Below are 20,332 nucleotides of genomic sequence, written 5' to 3'. Positions count from 1 at the left end.
ACCACACGCCGCTCACGTGCGCCCCACGTGCGCCCCACCTCCAGATGCGTGCAGGGAGCTCAGGCTGGAGGGCCCTGGGATTTCCTCTTTCCAGTGGCCATCCCGTTCCTCTGCCATCAGCTGCGGCTTTGCTTGTCTTGCCCCTGCCGCAGGAAAAGCAGATTTGGCCAGTCGACTCCAGCAGTGAGCTGGGCTCAGCCGCAGTGCTGCGGGAGGCGCCTCTGCATTTCCCACGGTGCCAAGGGAAAGGCTTTCTGGGAGCCCTCAGGACATGTTCTGGGGGGAAGTTTTCTTGCTTCGTGCTCTCTACGGGTCTTAGGGGTCGCTTTCACCCTCATTATCATAAAACCGTAAGTCTTTTTGTGCCTCTGATACTTAGGCTCTTTTTTATGGTTGGCTCATTGAAAATTTCTTTCCTGGAAACAAGAAAGTAGCCCATAATTTTTTATTTATTTTATTTATTTTTTATTTATTTATTTTTTTTTTTAAAGATTTTATTTATTTATTTATTAGAGAGCGAGCGAGAGAGAAACAGCATGAGAGAGGAGAGGGTCAGAGGGAGAAGCAGGCTCCCCGCTGAGCCGGGAGCCCGATGTGGGACTCCATCCCAGGACCCTGGGATCATGACCTGAGCCGAAGGCAGTCGCTTAACCAACTGAGCCACCCAGGCGCCCAGCCCATAATTTTTTAATAGCAATCTTCCGTCCTGGCAGCTGTCACACATACAAACTCTGTCGCTCGGGAATAGTTTTTGAGCATCTTCTATGGTTTAGGCACCGTTCAGGGAGCTGAGGATATCGCACTGGACAACACCGACACACTTCTTGTCCTTAGGAAGCTGTACTGAACGACTAAAATAACTTCATAGATATTCCACAAACCAAACTTAGACTTAAGGTGAACACACTGAAACTTCACTTAAACTTGAGAGCCTGGGTGGCTCAGTAGGTTGTGTCCAACTCTTGATTTCGGCTCAGGTCATGATGTCAGGGCCGTGAGATTGAGCCCCACATCAGTATCTGTGCTCAGCGGGGAGCCTGCTTGAGATTCTCTCTCTGCCCCTCCCTGCCCCCGTGCACGCTCTCTCTCTCTCCAAAATAATTAATTAATTAATTAATTAAAATTTAAACTTGAGGATTCAGACTTCATTTCTATTCAGAAACCCAGAGCTCATCTCCTGACTTGGCTGGTCTGGGCTCTCCTTCAATGTCCACCAGGCAGCTTGTTGATGGAGGCTATATCACAGCAAATCTAAGATTCTGTGAATTCTCCTGTGGTGATTATGGGAGCTTGGCTACAGGGCCGAGAGGACACCACCCGACCTATGAAAAAACTGGATTTTGCTGAAGGTTTATCTCAGAAGAGGATTAAATATAATTTGGATTAAAAAGGATTAAATATAATTTATAAATTATATAATATAATTTCAATGGTTCATTTCTCGAGGCATCTGGGTGGCACAGTCATTTAAGTATTCGACTCTTGGTTTCGGCTCAGGTTGTGATCTCAGGGTACTGAGATCGAGCCCTGAGTTGGGGTCCACGCTCAGCGTGGAGTCTGCTTGAGATTCTCTCCCTCTCACTTGTGCTCTCTCTTTCTCTCTCTCAAATAAATAAATAAAGCTTTAGAAAACGTTCTAAATTGTTCATTTTTCTTTAGGGACATAGAAAACAACTAAGACCCTTAGCTGTAGAGAACAAACTGATGGTCACCAGAGGGGAGGTGGGTGGGGCATGGGCGAAACAGGTGATGGGGATTAAGGAGTGCACCTGTCGTGATGAGCACTGGGTGAAGTGTTGAATCACTATGTTGTAGACCTGAAGCTACTATAACACTTTATGTTAACTACACTGGAATTTAAAATAAAATGAAAAAAAAAAAAAGTAAAAGCACAATCTTAACGAAAGGGAGATTTTAGTTGAAGGACAGGAAAAAAAGGAAAACAACTGTTTAAAAGAACTGCTTCTTTTTGTAAATCTGGGCCTTGCTGATTTTAATGGGTGGCTCACTCATTCATTTATTTATTGAACGCTGCAGTGGGCCAGGCACTGTGCTCTGTGATAGAAGCACAGAGTTTAATAAGACATGGTCCCTGCCTTTAAGAAGCTCAAAATCCTGTAAGAAAAGCAGATATAGAGACAGTCAGGTAGCTACGTGCTATGTGCTGTCCTTGAGTGATGGGCTTCACTGAGCATGGGGCAAGTCTTCAGAGAGAGGACGCTCAAACTGGGTCATTAACATGAGTTTAAAAATAATTACCTTATAAGAGCCGGTGCCTTGTCTCTATCCTCTCCTGTCTGACATGTGTCCGTGGTGGCTATAAGGAATTTAGCCACATTAGCCAGCTCCCAGTAAACAACCACACCAGCCCTTCTATGGGGGAAGCTGCTTAGTATTCTATTTTGTGCCGTCAGAGATTAAATTCCAAATTCACTGGCACTGAAGATGAAACAGCTAATTACATACAGTAATTGCATTTAAAATCCATGCCTTTGAGTGACTGATGAAATCTTCTTTTTAAATGGTCCTGAAACTCAATGTACCCAGCAACCAACTGTGGTTAAGGGGCAGCGTATTTTTAGTCTCGTACTGTGGGCACAGCTCCATCCTCTTTCACCCATGTCCCTTCCTTGAATTCAGTCTCTGAATTGAAAAGAATACTTTTGTCAAAAAGGAAGAAGTAAAGTTGTCTCTATTTGCAGGTGACATGATATTACATTTAGAAAACCCTAAAGACTCTACTCCCCCCCCCCAAAAAAAACCATTAGAACTAATAAACAGATTCAGTAAATTTGCAGAATACAAAATCAATGTACAGAAATCAGTTGCATTTCTATACACTAGCCACAATCTGTCAGAAAGAGAAATGAAGAAAATCTCATCTACAATAACATCAAAAAGGATAAAATACATAGGGATAAATTTAACCAACAAGGCGAAAGATCTGTACACTGAAAACTAGAAAACACTGATAAAAGAAATTGAAGGAGACACAAATAAATGGAAAGATATTCTGTGTTCATGGATTGGAACCATTAGTATTGTTAAAATGTCCATACCACCCATAGCAATCTACAGATTCAGGGTTAGTCCTATCAAAATTCCAATGGCATTTTTCACAGAGATAGAAAAAGCAATCCTAAAATTGGTATGGAACCACAAAAGACCTTGAATAGCCAAAGCAATCCTGAGAAAGAACTCAGCTGCAGGCACTACATTTCCTGATTTTAAACAAAGCTACAGTAATCAAAACAGTATGGTGTTGGCATAAAAACAGACAGATCAATGGAACAGAATAGACAGCTCAGAAGTAAACCCACCCTTATATGATCAATTATTATTCAACAAAGAGACCAAGGATGTACACAGGGGAAAGAATAGTCTCTTCAATAAACAGTAGGGGGAAAACTAAAAATCCGCATTCAAAAGAATGAACCTGGACCTTTATCTTCCACCAAACACAAAAATCAACTCAAAATGTATTAAAGACACGAATATAAGACCTGAAAACATAAAACTCATTGAAGAGGGCGCCTGGGTGGCTCAGTTGGTTGAGCGACTGCCTTCGGCTCAGGTCATGATCCTGGAGTCCTGGAATCGAGTCCCACATGGGGCTCCCTGCTCAGCAGGGAGTCTGCTTCTCCCTCTGACCCTCCCCCCTCTCATGTGCTCTCTCTCTCTCTCATTCTCTCTCTCAAATAAATAAATAAAATCTTTAGAAAAAAAAACTCATTGAAGAAAAATACCCTTAATATTGGTCTTGGCAATGATTTTTTTTTTTATTTGACACTGAAAGCAAAGGCAACAAAAACAAAAATAAACAAGTGGGATCCATCAAGCTAAGAAGCTTCTGCATGACAAAGGAACCATCAACAAAATGAAAAGGCACCTATAGAATGGGAGAAAATATTTGCAAACTGTATGCCTGATAGGGGGTTAATATCTAAAATAGACAAAGAACCCATACAACATAATAGCAAAATAATAATAATAATAACCCAACTTTAAAAATGGCAAAGGACTTGAACAGACATTTTTCCAAAGAAGACATACAAATGGCCAACAGGTACATGAAAAGGTGCTCAACATCACTCATCCTCAGGAAAATGCAAACCAAAACCACAAGGAGAGATCACCTGGCACCTGTCAGAACGGCTAAAACACAAGAAATAACAAGTGTTGGCAAGGATGTACAGAAAAAGGAAGCCTCGTGCACTGTTGGTGGGAATGCAAACTGGTGCAGCCACTGTGGAAAACAGTATGGAGGTTCCTCAAAAAACTAAAAATAGAATTGCCATATGATCTAGTAATTCCACTACTGGGTAATTACCCAAAAAATACACAAACACTAATTCAAAAAGATACATGCACCCTTATGTTTATTGCAGCATTATTTACAATAGCCAAAGTATGGAAGCAGCCTGAGTGTCCGTCAATAGATGAATGGATAAAGATGATGTGAGTATATATATATAGATATAGATATATCTATATATATATGATGGAATATTATTCAGCCATAAAAAGAATGAAATGTTGCCATTTTCAACAAGGATAGATCTAGAGGATATAATGCTAAGTGAAATAAGTTAGCCAGAGACGGACAAATACCATATGATTTCATTCCTCTGTGTAATTTAAGAAACAAAACAAAGAAAATGAGAGACAAAAAATTAGACTCTTAAATATAGAGAACAAACTGGAAGTTATGGGGGCATGCGGCTGGGTGAAATAGGTGATTAAGAATACACGTATCACATTGAGCACCAAGGAGTGTATAGAATAGTTGAATCACTATGCTGTACACCTGAAACTAATATAACACTGTACATCAATTATACTGGAATTAAAAAATTAAAATAAAAAAAAAGAGGAGAGCTCATAAAATTTAGGAGACCTGGAAAAAAAAGACAAGAGATAACAGATGTTGGCAAAGATGTGGAGAAAAGGGACCCCTGTGCCCTGTTGGTGAGAATGCAAACTGGTGTAGCCACTGTGGAAAATAGTATGGAAGTTCCTCAAAAAATTAAAAATAGAGCTACCTTAGGATCCAGCAATACCACTTCTGGATATATATCCAAAGGAAACAAAATTATCGTCTTAAAAGAATATCTGTACTCCCATGTGCATGGCAGCATTGTTTACAATAGCCAAGGTATGGACACAACCTACATGTCCTTTGACAGATAAATGTGAATGAAGACAATGTGATATCCATATATAGACATAGATATAGATATCACAATGGAATATTATTCAGCCTTAAAAGAATCCTGCCATTTACGGCATGGGCGTTCACCCATGGAGGGTATTATGCTAAGCAAAACAAGCCAGACAGGCAAAAATAATGCATGGGATCACTTATATTTGGAATCTTAAAAAAAAAAAGCCGACACAAAAACTGGGTCTCAGAAACAGAGAGTAGAATGGCGAATGGCGATTTCCAGGGGCTAGGGGAGATGGGGGGAATGGCGAGCGGTTGGTAAAAGGGTACAGCCTTTCAGCGATAAGATGAACAAGATATGAGGATCTCGTGTATCGCAGTGACTATAGCTAATAATATTGTATTGTATAACTGAAATTTGCTAAGACAGTAGAATTTATGTATTCTCGCTAAAAACCAAGTTACTATCTGAGGTGTTGGCCATCTTCATTAACTCAATTGTGGAATTCCTTTTACAATGTTCATGTTCATCACATCATCGCGCTTAATAGTACAGCAATTTTTTTTTAATTTTTAAAAATTTCCTCTATAATATTTGAAAGCTTATAATTTAAATGCTTATAATTTGTAACACTTTAAATATATATTTAAGACTCTGCAGTGTTCTCACTCCTAATTTTAGTCATTAGTTATTAAAATGTATTCAGGCATCTATTAGAATTTATTCACAGAATCCATTATTCATTATAAACATCTGGGGAAGGGAAGGTACACAGACCTTCCCCGGTGCCTGAGCTCGCGCCAGGGCTGATGCTGGGGATCTCAGCTCAGGACACGGCCCTGTGTTTGGAGGACATTCAGTTTCGTTTTCTCTCCCCTCCATTCCTCGTTGAGGCTTCTGGACCTGTTTCAGTTGGACAGAAAATGAAGGAAGTTATGTCAGATGAATCATTTCACTGTGTGTTGCTTTACAGAATCACTTCCCCTGGATAATTAATAAAAGATTGACAGGAAGAATGTCCCTGGAATAATTAGCAGGCAGCTTCAGAATAGGAACATCTATTTTTCTCGTTGCTCAGTCACACCAAGCACCTCGTTTTTGCCATTGGAGGATTTTTGACAGAGGTGGAGGCATGCTTCGAGCGGGCTGCATGGCTGATCCTTGTTGGGACACAGAGACCCCCGCCCTCCCAACCACGGAGACACCACGGAAAGCTGCCACGACCAGGAAAGAGCCCCTGCCCAACCCCCAAGCCCACCTCTCCAGAATCTTCTGTTCTGCACACTGGTTTTGGCATTTCCTAGCTCTGACTCACATCTTTATAATGAGGTGAAGTTTCCAGTTTGCAGGCAAATAAATCAGACAGTGCAAATTCAAGTGGCATAAAGTTTGTTGTGTTTTTGTTGTTGTTGTTTTTTTTTTTTACAGAAGATGGTGCAAAAAGTTTTCGGGGACCGGGAATCCTAAATCCTGTTTGGCCAAAAACCACGTATTGCTCCCATGATGTCGAATTGCCTTAAACCCTGTCAACTAATGTGGGGACAATCAACTGATTTGCTTTTTGGGTCAAAATGCTGACCTGACTGCAGCCCCTCTTTTTCCTTACTGCGGTTTTCATATTTTTGCTTTTAAACAAATTGTGTTCCTTTTTGCGATTATCCTTTCCCGTCTCTTTTACTTGAGCAGAATAACGTTTTCCGATTCCACTGTCACATGATACGCATGGCAACTTTATTAATAATCTTGACAATCTTCCTCATATTAAAAAGTTAACTCTGGCTCTAATGTGGCCTGTGACCTCTCAGAAGTCACTTAAAGGCTTTGAACTTCAGATCTCCCAACTGTAAAAGGAGGCGATGGGGCTAGAATGTTTCTAGTTCCTTAAAATGGAAAAAAAAAAAAAAAAAAATCTGTGGTCCTGAAGTGTGCCTGGGTTGGCCTGGGGCAGAACTTCATACCTGAGGATGCCTCAGGATCCCTCTGCGGACTCTGCCTTACCCCCCAAGAGCCTCCTTCCCCCTCCTCTCCTCATCTCTCTTCCAGCTATCCTTCGTTGCTCACCTCCCAGCCTTTCAGGGCTCTGCTGCCCCAGGCCAAGAGCTCAGACCCACAGGCAGGCTTCGGGGAAGAGGGGGCCACAGGGAGTCGAGCCCACCCTCCCGGTGAGGCAATGTGGGGACGCTTTGGGGCACACAGATTTTCTCGTTTTCTTCAGGGCATGCCAAGGAAGGGGTTGTCAGCTTTGTAATCCTCTGGACTGTTCTGGGTGATTTGGACCCATGCCTCTCCTGACAAGTTGCTTTCCTAACCTGGGACGATGGGGCGCCCTGTTCATCCTTCTCCCACAGGTCATTAGCTTTTTCAAGCCTGTTGAGAAGTCGCTGTTTTGACAGTCATTGTAACTGTAACTTAATCAGCACGATCTCCATGGCTAATTTCATGTACAGAGGATCGTGCTGTCACAGTTCTCACAGGGTTTCTGCCTCTGGAAGTAAGAGCCACCCTCCCGCTCAGACCTCTGAGGAGGGGGTGGGGGGCTGGGGTCCTGGAAAGGTGCCGCCTGTTTATACTCTCGGGGGATAGCATAGACCTCTAGGGCAGGAGTGGGGAGGACAATTTCAGATCAAAGCCCAGTACACCCTAGCCAAACCCCATCACCCCTCAGCTGCTCACTGACAACAGGGTGCTAATAAGGGACCCAGCTCACCAGGGGGTGTGGGTGCACTTGAACTGATTTTATGTAGCAGGACATAAGTGCTAAGTATTATTACAGTAGTAGGAAGAGAGCCACCATTAGCATTTTTAAGCCCTAGGGATACTTGAAAATCAGAAACTCACAGAGGTGCTGATAACGGCCGCCTGAGAGCTAGAACTCGCTTATGCACAATCACCAAGCTGCTAGCATTTAACTCATCACTGTGCACAGTAATTTGGATTACATCAGTCTGAAGGGGGCTGGGGATCTGGAAGGGGTGGTAATTAAAAAAAAAAATCCTTTTCTATGTGTTCATTTGATCAACAAATATCGGCAGTGTCAGGATTTGCTCCTGGTTGGGAGGTGAAGGTACCCTGCAGTGCAGCCAGCCTCCGGGAAGGGAAGGGAGGAAGGATTCTGAGGGTAGGGGTTATTCCAGAGCCCGAGGAGAGCAAGCAGCTGGATCCTGGGGCAGATGGACAAGGGCTGGGGGTCCGGGAGCCTAGCACAGGCCCTGGTGCCCGGTGGAACCCCCCCCAAATGTTCGTGGAATGAATGAACTCCGTGAATAAGAAGGAACAACAGTTAGAAAGTCCAAGGGGGGATGGGATAAATTCAGTCCAGTTAGAGGCAGCGAAGCCCAGGAGAAATCATTGTGTGACGGGGTGTGCGGCCTGGGAGGAATAGCACAATGGTGGCAGAGGGCCCAGGGGCAGACCTGGGTTGGTCACAAGAATCTGGGACCACAAAGGACAGAGAGAACAGAAGGAGGGCCAGGCCCTGGGGAAAGAGCGGACCCAAGTAGCTCCTCTCAGCAACAGCGCTGAATTCCCTGGGCACCAGCTGGGGGAACGCGCAGTTCCGTCTCTGCGTCCCCACACACCACGCCCCGCGGCCCGTCTTCTCTGTTCAGGCAGGCCTCCTCCCAGCTTCCCCAGCAGGAGATTTTCTGAGCCATTTTTCCATTTCCATCCTTGCTGTGTGTTTGATAAGTATTTTTCCATTTCATCCTCACAGCCGTGATTTGGCGGTCGGCATTGGCCCAGTTTTTCAGATGACGAACCTAGGCTCAGAGAGGTTCAGTAGCTTGCCCAAAGTCACACAGAAAGTAAACATGAGAGCTTGGAGCTGGAACCAGGTATGTCTGACTTCAAAGCCTGGATTTGTTCTCCTTCATCAAGGCATTTCTAGACTCACAGAACCTCCAAGCTGGAAGGGATCTGGAAGATCCTATGGAGGAGCCCTCTGAGTGAGGCAGGAATCCTTTTCCAGCATTCTGCATAAATTGCATATGCTCTTGTTCTGGGAAATTGCAAACAAAGAAAAAAAGAAAGAGGGGAGAAGGAAGGCAAGGAAAAAGGGAGAGAGAGAGAGAGAGAGAGAGAGGCAGGGAGGAAGGAAACCGAAGTCCAGCTTCAATGAACATATTTAGAATTTCATTGACAGAAAAGCCTAGCAAGAAGCTGTTTTAATTTCAGTATACCTGAACAGTTTGTACGTTATGTTTAGTGTTGTTCTTGTATCCAGTTACATTTGGAGAGGGACCCTCTCGCCTGCTTGGGGCTGGAAGTCTCGGGTGGTCCTGGCCTGCGAAGCTTTGTCCTGGCCTCCGAGATGTGCTCTCTTCTTCCCAGGCGATGCTTTGTCTCCTCTTGACAAAGGTCCTAATTTGCTGCCCTCATCATGGAGCTTTTTTCTCACATCCCCCAGTTTGACCCCACATTAGTAGCAGCCCAGGGGGCCCCATCCCACCCGCCCAGGCTTCATGAGTGAGACCAAGCCCAGGGAAGAAAGTAGGAAACGGGCCACGGGCAGTCCGACAGCCGGTTTAGATAAGAGCTAGTAGCTTCCCTGGATCTGGTACCTTGGGGAGACAGAAACTCCAAGAGCCTGGAGTTGAAATGGGATGCAGAGAGGTGAATCAGTTACTTGGCCAAGTATTTGTGGGGAGACCGCTCTGGGACCTAGAAGAGCCACAACTCTGTCCAAACCTCGTGGTTTGCAGATACAAGGGCTTTTGTTCTGTTTACCCTCAGGTGGCTTTGAATCTAGGCCAGGGACCAATGAGAAGACACTTAGGGGCTAAGCTATGTGACAATAACCATAAAGGCAGTAGGAATTTAAAAAGGAAGAGACAGGTGTGGACGCGGGTAGCTGGAGGAGCTTCTGGCAAGAAGAGGGTCCTGAATAAGGCCGTGAAGCCTGGGATGGATCTGGGTGGAGAGTGGGGAGGTGGGAGGAAGGACATGGGAAGGGCAAAGTGAGAGTTGAGGGTGTAAGAGCCAGAAGGACGGGGAAGTCCTCATCAGGATGTGACGAATCAAAACAAAAAACAGCGCTACTTTACATTTATCACAGGTCTCAGAGTAACTTTACGTATCGTGTGTCCTCTGACTTCACCACATACCACAACTTGTCAGGCTTTCTTGACAAGTTTAGGAAGATATGGCCCCGTTCTCCGAACACTGCTGATTGGAGTGAGGGGCAAGGGCACCAGACCCTGAGGTTGGACTTTTGGATTTGGAAACCCAGAGTGGTTCCAATGAGTTTCTTCCCAGTGGCTGAAGCTGTAAGAGACAACATTTGGAAGACTAGGAAAGTAGAAGGTCTGAAGGGGGAGGAGGGAAAGGGGGAATGAGGAAGAAGCTGGTGTGCACAGATTCCGGGGGAGCGGGCGCATGGCTCCCCTTCATAAGCCACTTAGGTCTCAGGAAAGAATGAGGCTCAGTGAGAAATTTTGCCCCAAATCATCAGCTAGGAAGTCATGAAACCTGGACTCAGATCTGTCTGATTTCAAAGCCGGGGGTCCTCAACCGCTCTCCCCACAGCGTCCTGTGTTAGTTGGCTAGGGTTGCACTAACAAAGTACCACAGACTCGGTGGCTTTGACAACGGAAACTTACCATCTTGTGGTTCTGGAAGCTAGAAGGCTGAAATCAAGGTGTCGCCAGGACCCTGCACTCTCGTCTGGCTTCTGGTGATGCGAGCAACCCTTGCCTCATGGCGGCCATACTTCTTGGTGGGTGTTTCTTTGTCCCTTCAAAGGACACCAGTCCTACTGGATTCAGGGCCCACCCTAGTCCAGCAGGAGCTCGCCTTAACTTGATTCCATCTGCAAAGGCCCTATTTCCACCTCAAGTCACCTTCAACGCATCTTCTTCAGGGACACAATTCAACCCGTAGCCCTCCTCCAGAGAATGAGATCTGGTTGGTGAGGGAGCCAAGGCCCAAGTGATTTGGGGATTGACCCAGGCCTCCAGGCCGTTGGCCCACAGGGAGCTGGTGCTGGGAACTCTCTCCCCTCTTTCATGTTATAGGTAAAGCTGTCTTGCAGCTGCAGGAAAAAAGACACAGAAAATAATGTAAACTGGGGAGGAGTGAGCCAAAAGCAGATATTTAAATCCTCGATGATGAAGTGAAAAGCTGAGTGGGGGCCAGGGGTAAGGGAAAAAAGGAGCCGGCAATGAGATCACGGCGGCCGTTCATTTATTCCATATTAAGGGACTCGCATGTGCGAGGTACATGAGGACGTGTCTGCCACGCAGTCAGCTTACGAGAGGAGGCTCCCTGTTACAAATGCGTCTGTGCATTCAGATGCCCACTTGACCTCTTTTCCTCCTGTCTTCTGTTATGTGTCTCTGGGTAATTCTGAAGGATCACTGTGCTTTACAGTCTTTTAAGACCCAAGATTTTGGCCTGCTCCTTAGTTTTGGAGATTGGTAGTAAATTTTTAAAACCAACATCTTTGGGGAGGAACCAGAATTAGCCAAGCAAGAGAAGAAGAATGTGACAAATTATACTAACCATAATACAATAATTTAATTCATCTCTGGAAACCCTGCGCAAATAGTCATCTTCGAAATATACTTGAGATACTACTCTGCACTAATAAAGATCTTGCTCTTATATATATATATATATATATAATATTATATATACTATAGGCCCTAAGCATGTGTCTCAGAATAACTTTATGTATCGTATGTCCTGTGTGTGTGTGTGTGTGTGAATGTATGTGTATTTAGGTCCTAAGTGAGTATATACATTCGTATGTGTATATGTATATGTGTGTGTGCGTGTGTTTAAATGTGTGTGTATGCAGGCTCTAAGAAGATATGTATTTATTTGTGCATATATATATTTGGCATATGTGTATATGTATATGTAGATAATATGTGTGTGTATATATAAGTGTATTTATGTGTGTGTTTGCATATATATAGGCCCTAAGTGTATGTATACGTATGTACATATGTATGTATTTATATATGTGTATAATGGTGTATGTGCGTGTATTTATATGTATACACATACATACTACATATATATATATATATATATATATATATATATATATATATACATTTATATACACACACACACTTCAGATCCTAATTAACAGGCCTTGGTTAAATGTCTACCACCTTCAAGATCTCCAAGGTCACTTTAGTCTCAAGACAACAAATTGACAACCAGGAAACGCCCTGGGAACATAGATGTTACACCATTTGGGCTTAGAAGACCAATGATATTTGTAGGGGGCAGAATCTAGGGACCGCCCCCCCCAGAAAGAGGAGGCATGTGTTGTAACATTCTGGATGAAGCACAAATCTCCAGCAATTAGGTGCGTCCCACAAAATGTCTTCCCAGTTCCCCAGTTTTCTCTCCCTTTCCTTTTCTGAAACCAGTGTCAACCCTCCTCCCGTTCTCCTCCCGCGTAGCCCAGGGCTGGATCCCAGACACTCTTACTTTTGGAGGTGCCCCATCCCCCGTTATGTCAAGCATGTTCAAATACCGGCCCCCCACCCTCTACAGTAATCGATCACTCCATCAGGGCTGAGTTCAGTCGTGATGCTGAGCTAGCATGTGACACTTTTAGACATTTGATGAAACTTTTATTAATTTAGCTTCTTTTCTTCCCCGATTCTGAGGACAATAAAGTCTCCTCTTGAGTAAATGAGCACGTTTGGAATTCCTTATTTGGCATTCACCCCTCTGATTTGCCTCCCCCAGCGACCTCTCAGTATTGACGGGGCATCAGCAGGCCCAGCTGAGCTTTGATTCCTGGATCCCCCTTTCTTCTCTCTCCTGTGACCTTCGTCAGAGGTTTGCTTCAGGACCCAGCAAGGCCACCTCCTGTTCTCTTTGAACTTCCCTCATCTTGCCACAGCCTCCAAAAGAGGCCCCCTCTGGACTCCTGATGGTGCTTCTTGTTTGGCACTTTCTTTTCTGTTCCAACTAGATAGATACCGAGCGAGCGTCTGATATGGACCACCACCATGCTTTTGTGCCTCGCTGAATCTCCTACGACGAGGTTTATTTATAGATGTTGGCGGCAGATACCAATCCCAAAGACGCAAAAGGGAAAAGTCAGCACTTACTTCTTTCACTGAATCAAGGTGCACCATAATTTTAAAAACCTGTCTCTCAGCTTACGGACGTTTAAGCCCTCGAGCCCTCTCTCCTATAACCGAAAGAATTGAAAGAGTATTTTAAAACCCCGAAAGAGGAAAAACATGAAAAGAAGCTGAGCTTTTCAGCACTTCCCATGAAGCAGGCTGCACCTTGAATGTTCAGAACAGTAAATTATTTCCTAAAGTGTTTTCTGCACACTGAGTCCTAGGTCTGAATATTTATTTTGACGTCCACCATTAAAGGAAAGGAGAAAATAAGAACTCAGAAAACCACAGCCCATTCCTTTCTAAGAGATGTACCTCATTCCAGCACACCTATGTAGATAAGTGAGTCTTTCTGTCTTTCGAAATATAAAATAATATATAGAGAGGGGGGGCAGCTATTAATTAATCAAGGACTGATTATCCAGTCTGGATCTGACCCAGACTCTTGGTCATATAGGTACGTTTTTCTTCCCCATGCTCGTGGATATCCCAGCCCCCATGGACAGCCTGCATGCGAAGACAGCCATTAGTCTTTGACATAGTAGTTTGGACTCGAATTCTTGCAAGATCCTTGCATGATGTTTGTACCTGGTTTCTTCATAGTTTCCTTGGTCCCCTTAATTAAACCACATCACTTCAGGCTGGTTGTTCAGAGGATCCAGATGATTTAAAACAAAACACAACAAAGCATTATCTACTTGGCCATGCCCATTGGAAGGACGTCGTCTCATCCTTCCTCTGCTAGCCTGGTGCCGGAGTGGGGCTACCTACCCCTTGCCCTGCATAGAGACCAACAATCTCTGGGGGATGTGCAAGGGGGCCAGCCCGTGGTCTGCCCTCCAAGGGTGCTTTGAGGAGTTACTAGTTAGTGGGTCTAAAGTACCATAGAAACCGAAATTGTTTCTGAAAATGCTAAACAATAAGACATTGCTCCAAAGGGCCTGGGTCCCTTCATTATTTTATAGGAAATCCAACTCCAGCAGCCGTACACAGCCATTATCACTTAATTACCAATATAAATCTCACTAGCAACTTCCATAACTTCATTTGCAAATGAATATGCACACCCCTAAATCATCCCCTCCTTTTCTCTCTCTCCCGCAAGCCATTCCCTAACCGATGGGTGCTCAGAGAAACTCCAAGGCAGCCGTGATTTGCAGAGGCTCCCTGGTGGCCCGTGGCCCGCCGGGCCAGCATGTACCTGGAACATGGCTAGATGGGCACCACGGTGCCCACCTTCCCGCTCACACCCATAAATCCCTGCCGACCTCTGCGAGGGGCAGGAGCATGGCAGGAGCCTGGCTCCCTCTGCTTAAAAGGTTCACAAACCACAGTCAACTTCTTAGTGATCTGAGGCCAAGTTTCCGGTATGTAATGAAAACTGAAACCTGGTTTTGGATTTCCTCCCCAAATTCACACAGAGCTAGTCATGGCAAGAGACGTGTGAGGTAGCTAGGACAAGCAGCACTGAGGCTCAACTGAGACGCATGGCCTCAAGTTCTATTTTGGGCTCTGCCACCAACGTGTGTGGCCTGAAGCCCGTCACCCACCCTCACTCCCCTTAGGTAACTTTCTCTAGTGGTGAGAGGGTGCTTTTGACCTCGACCTTTCCTTCTGGGGCCTGTGGAGGCTACAGGGCGGAGGACTTTGAGGTAGGAGCATCCCCCTGAGTCTTATTTACAGCGCGCACACACACACACACACACACGTCAGGATGCTATGGCCGTCCCACCCGCATCAACATTTATATGTTGCCCTCTGTCTGCGTTCTGAAGCGTTGCTCTTACTTCTTTTAGGCTTCAGCTTGGATTTCAGGCACATTTATACTTGTTTGGCTTTCGACTTAATGGAGACGACCAGAATCATGTCTCCGTTATTTCGAGGGTTCACCTAAATGACCCCCCAGATCATTCCCAATGTGGTGCTTCTGTGAGTTTACGAAATGCCCTGGCGGAAAGAGAGCAAACCCAGGCTTTGAAGGCAGGCATACCTGGTCCCAGCTCTTAGCTCTAGAATCTACTAGCTGTGTGACTTCAGGCAAACTATTTAACCTCTCTGAGCCTGATTTCCTCATCTGAAAAACTGGACCAATGCCAACTACCAAACTGTTGCCACGAAGATTAAGAAAGTACTTACAAGACATGGAACAGAGTGCCTGCTATATAGTAGATGCTGATGCCAACACGAAATTCTGCTTTTCTTTATTCACGTGAGTCTCCGATGGGTCAAAAAATGTAGGCCATCGTACAGTTGAATGTTGCTTCTTTCTTCTCATCCAGGGTCCCACTTCAGAAAGAAGGAAAGAAGGAAATAAACAATAACCCTCAGAGGCTCTGCTGAAAGCATCACCCATCCATTGAAATGTACTTTCCATTCAAAAACTAGGTTATTAATTATTCATTCCTATTGGAACTGAAATAAGAACAGAGCTCACTGCTTACGACCCAGAGCTTGACAGGAACAGCGCTCCAACTGCTTGTTGTCAACCGTTTCCTGTGATCTATGTAATACATCCCAAATCTGAGATTTGCAGTGTTAAGAATCAGGCAAACTTTAGACTGAATGACTGTCGGTAATATTTAGTAGATGCCCTGGAATGACTGACTGTTCACTTTCTTTTCATTTCCATTCCAAGCAGTGCATTTCTTGGGGATTATTTCACTGCATGGGTGGCCGAGTCCCTTGGCCTTCAGCCGTATGGCTCATTCCACCGCTCTGGGCAAGCAATAACCACCCAAAAATGCAAGCTTTTCTTTCATGCCCCAGTGGCATGAGTAACATCATTAACTCTTCGAGGTTGAGATTTGGGATTACGTAAAAACCTTACACCCCGCTGTGTTAGCAGTCCGAATACCAGAGTAACAAAGTGTTCGCAGTCTGTTTTTCATGCCAGAAACGCGGTTGCCCTAATAAACCGTCCTTGAGATATTTTTTCCCAGCGATTACATTTCATCAGGATTGCGGATTTCAAAATGGAAGCTAAGTGCTCCCTACTGCTGCTAGTTCCAGCGAGAACAAATACGCGAGACTCTTCAGACCAGGGGAAATTCTGCTGACATGTCCCCAGGAGCGAAAGGACAGGAAGAGCACAGCTGTGCAGGATGGTGTTTCATATGCTCCTCTATGGATGAGCTTTCTAAAGAGTAAAAACCTTGCAGGACACTCAGTAAAAGGAGACAGAGTAACACATTTCCTATGGGCCTTGGGCCAGGGCTGGGACAAACCAGAGCCCCATGCACGTGCACTGTGGATTCCGCGCGCCATCTGGTGGCTCGGAGCTGACATGGCAGGCACCGTCTGGGCTTTCACCCCATTGAGGCCTCATTCACGCAAGGAGCGCTAAGTAGGCTTTGAAGTTCTGTTGGGAGGTGATCACCGGGGCCCCAAAGGAAGACACCAAAGGCCCAGTGTTCTGAATTCCATTCTTTATTCCACAACAGGATACTGAGGCCCCAGGTTCTCCTGGAAAACAGAGATAACTATCCTTCCTTTAGGACCAGACTTCCTCGGACACAGCACCGTGAGCAATCATCTCTGAGTCGTCTGGCCCTTCATGTTCTCCTTCCTATGTCATGTTCTCCTTCCTATGTCATGATCGCCCAGGTCTGGGTACAGGAGTCCCCCTCTTGCCCCTGCCTGGAACCCACTTAGGTCCTCCCTCCAGCCTTCTGGATCCTGCATCGGTCCACAAGCATCTTTACGTTCTCAGAAGACCTGTCTCAGTTTTTGCTCACCCTAGTGTTTCCAAAGCATATTCCAAGAATACTGGATTTATTATTAAGAATTGTAACTTTGGAGCGCCTGGCTGGTTCAGTTGGAAGAGCATGCGACTCCTGATCTCCTGGTTGCGTTCAAGCCCCATGTTGGGTGTAGAGATTACTTAAAAAAATAAACTTAAAAAAAAAAAAGAATCGTACCTTTAAAAAAAGGCATCCACCTTGGGAAACTCTGGGTTATACCAAGTTAAAACAGATATTATTGTGGGACATCTCAAGAGCTTCAACATTCTGAGATCATAGCAGATTTTTAAGAAGGAACTACAATTTGCTATAGTTGCTAAACTTACTTGACATCAAAACCTTTTCCCCACCTCCACCTTTGAAGTGCTTCTTGACATACCGCATTTGACAAAATAGCTTTAGGGAGAAAATAGTCTAACCCACTCACTTGATTAGATAACCATCTTTTCATAAGTGAAAGACTGTGTGAGTCTCCCCTGGCTGCCATAACAAAAGTACTACACACGGGTAGGGGGGTGCGTGGTCTCACACCACAGAAATTTATTTTCTCACAGTCCTGGAGGCTGGAAGTCGGAGATCAAGGTGTGGGCAGGGCTGGTTTTTTCTGAGGCTCTCTCCCTGGCTTGTAGGTGGCCATCTCCTCTGTGTGTCTTCACATGGTCTTCCTTCTGTGTGTGTCTGTGTCCTAATCTCCTCTTCTCATAAGGACACCATTCCTATTGAATTCGGGTCCAGCTTCACGATCTCATTTTAACTTAATTACTTCTTTAAAGATCCTATCTCCAAATACAGTCACATTCTGAGGTGCTGGGGTTGGAACTTTAGTATATGAATTTTGAAGGGGGACACAATTCAACTCATGATAGCATCTTCGTTTTATATCTGTTGGAGAAAATGTGTGCATCAATGGAAAATTATGCATTCTTTTTTTTTTTTTAAGATTTTATTTATTTATTTGACAGAGAGAGACACAGCGAGAGAGGGAACACAAGCAGGGGGAGTGGGAGAGGGAGAAGCAGGCTCCCTGCAGAGCAGGGAGCCCGATGTGGGACTCTATCCCAGGCCCCTGGGATAATGACCCGAGCCGAAGGCAGTCGCTCAACCGACTGAGCCACCCAGGCGCCCCAATTATGCATTCTTTAGAGCAGGGCCAGCAAACTATAGCCAGGGGGCCAGATCGGGACTGCCACCTGTGTTTATAAATAAAGTTTTATTGGCACAAAGCTATGCTCATTCCTTCACAGATTGTCTGTGGTTACTTTCATGTTCAAATACCGTATATGGCTTGCAAAAACCAGAAATATTTATTATCTGGCCCTTTATAGAAAACGCTTACCAATGCCTGGTCTAGAGCACATCCCTCAGGGCTATCTAATTCCAATTCTGTAGGGACTCTGCCCTTTTCATTGCTTTTGAGCTATTTTACAACTCAGTAAGTTGTAGATAATAGATAGCAATGCAAAATAATCTTTGCTTATGGACACAAACAAGCCAGTTCTGTCTCCACTTCCTCATTCCTTTCAATATTCCTCACCTGTAAATGTGGATTCTCTTTTGAACTGGTTGTGACATCTTTTGAACTGGTTGTGACATCTTGCAGTGCCCTTATTAATCATGAGTTAAATAAAAATCTTTAACACATGGTCATTTTATATCTGGATGAGAGTCATAATTTTACCTTTTTGAAAATTTTCCTTTAACATGTCAATGTGATTATGCTTGGGTGTGATAATGGCATTGGGATTATGAAAGACGATGGTTTTGTTCTCAGAAGATGCATACTGAAACATTTAGGGGGGAGTGTCATGACGCCTACAGTTTACTTCCAAATGCTTCGGCATATATGTACAGATACACGTGTGTGCATAGATACTTACACACATATAAGGTGTATGTAGGGGAAGACAGAGAGAAAGAGAAAGGGCATATGATAAAATATTAACAGCCAGTGAATCTAGGTGAAAGCCACATGATGCACTGGAATGGTGTACTACTCATTCAACTTTTCTGTAGGTTTGACAATTTTCAAAATAAAAAATGGGAGGGATAAGATTATGTCACATTCCCAGCTCAGCATGGAGCCAACCCCATGACCTATATCTGTGGGTGTCTCTCCAGTACTTCTGAAAGCAGCCAATTACGGACCTTTGTTAGCTCTCTGACTCTTTGGGGTCCGTGCCACAAAGAAGAATAAGCAAATGAAACATTGATGTTTCTATTGTCATGTGGCTCATTTTTTTTAGAGTCTTTAATGGTACCAAGTGAACAAGATATTAAGGTAGAATTTTTTTAACTAGATTTCTCATATTCCCAAAGAATTCTTTTAAAATAAATAAATATTAGGGCACCTGGTGACTCAGTCGGTTAAGTGTCTGCCTTCAGCTGGGGTCATGATCTCGGGTTTCTGGGATCGAGCCCTGCGCTGGGCTCTCTGCTCGGTGGGGAGTCTGCTTCTACCTCTCCCTCTGTGTTCTCTCTCTCCCTCTGAAATATGTAAATAAATAATCATAAATAAATAAAATTAAATTAAAAAATAAATATTTTCAAATGAGCCCAGGATCTGAGGACCGCTTAGAGGACGTTCATGTTCAAGCTTAGGGTACAACTTTTGAGGGTGGGCATTGAGATTTGTGTCTCTCAGTTGCTGCACAGATATTATATTAACCCGCCCCCTCCAGAATGACATCATGGCCTTAACGCAGTTAGGGAGCCCCATTAATTGTCATGTGTCTGCTGCTTGAGTTGGGACTATGAGATTTGGAGCGGTTAGCATACTTAGAGGTATGAACGGCCAGGTAACAATGAGGGAAGAAAGTAAGCTACATTCTCAAACACTGTGTCATTTAGCGTGAAGGTTTGGGATTGAAATTTTCTGCCCGAGGGAAGCAGAAAAAATGAGGTTTTACAGAATGCTGCCTGTTTCTAAATCTAAAAGGCACACTAAAAATAGCTCATGGGACAGCGCTGCCCAGAGGCTTCCTGAGCTGCCCAGTGGGAGTTCCTGCTTGGGGAATCTGTCCTTCAAAGCCGCTCCTCCGAACAGCCCTGAGAGTGTGTGTGAGTCACGGGGTTCTCCTGGGCTGCCTTTCATCTGGTCACAAGGAAGCAGGGGCTGGAGTGGACGGAGATGCTCCTTAATTGAAGGAGGCCCTAGAGGAGGAGACTTTCTACCTCTGACAAAGCTGATGGTCCTGAAGGGAGAGGCGCAGTGCAGGCTCAGAGATCCGACCACCGTGAAATCAACAAGAGTGAATGGGCTTTGGCCATGACCAACACTCACGCTAAAAAAAACTGCCTTTTCTCTTCCGTCCCTACCGGAAGCATGCTGTTTAAG

General features: G+C 44.6%; 1 long non-coding RNA gene across 3 annotated transcripts; it reads right to left on the bottom strand.

Moving 5' to 3' along the window:
- Nucleotides 1–5,105: 5,105 nt before the first annotated feature.
- On the bottom strand, nucleotides 5,106–16,454 carry LOC118012920. Of its 3 annotated transcripts, none has more exons than XR_004679861.1 (4): nucleotides 16,086–16,454; nucleotides 15,395–15,544; nucleotides 10,763–11,193; nucleotides 5,106–6,068 (listed from the first exon to the last, which is right to left on the bottom strand). It is a non-coding gene; the product is annotated as an uncharacterized LOC118012920 (long non-coding RNA). The 3 variants fall into 3 exon arrangements; XR_004679862.1 differs by lacking the exon at nucleotides 16,086–16,454 and adding an exon at nucleotides 15,693–15,912; XR_004679860.1 differs by lacking the exon at nucleotides 16,086–16,454 and having other exon boundaries at nucleotides 15,395–15,912.
- Nucleotides 16,455–20,332: the final 3,878 nt, after the last annotated feature.

This window comes from Mirounga leonina, unplaced genomic scaffold, assembly GCF_011800145.1.
Source record: "Mirounga leonina isolate KUSES-001 unplaced genomic scaffold, KU_Mleo_1.0 Mir_152, whole genome shotgun sequence".
NCBI lineage: Eukaryota > Metazoa > Chordata > Mammalia > Carnivora > Phocidae > Mirounga > Mirounga leonina.
Note: the sequence above shows the minus strand (reverse complement) of the source record. Positions and strands in the feature narration are given on the sequence as shown.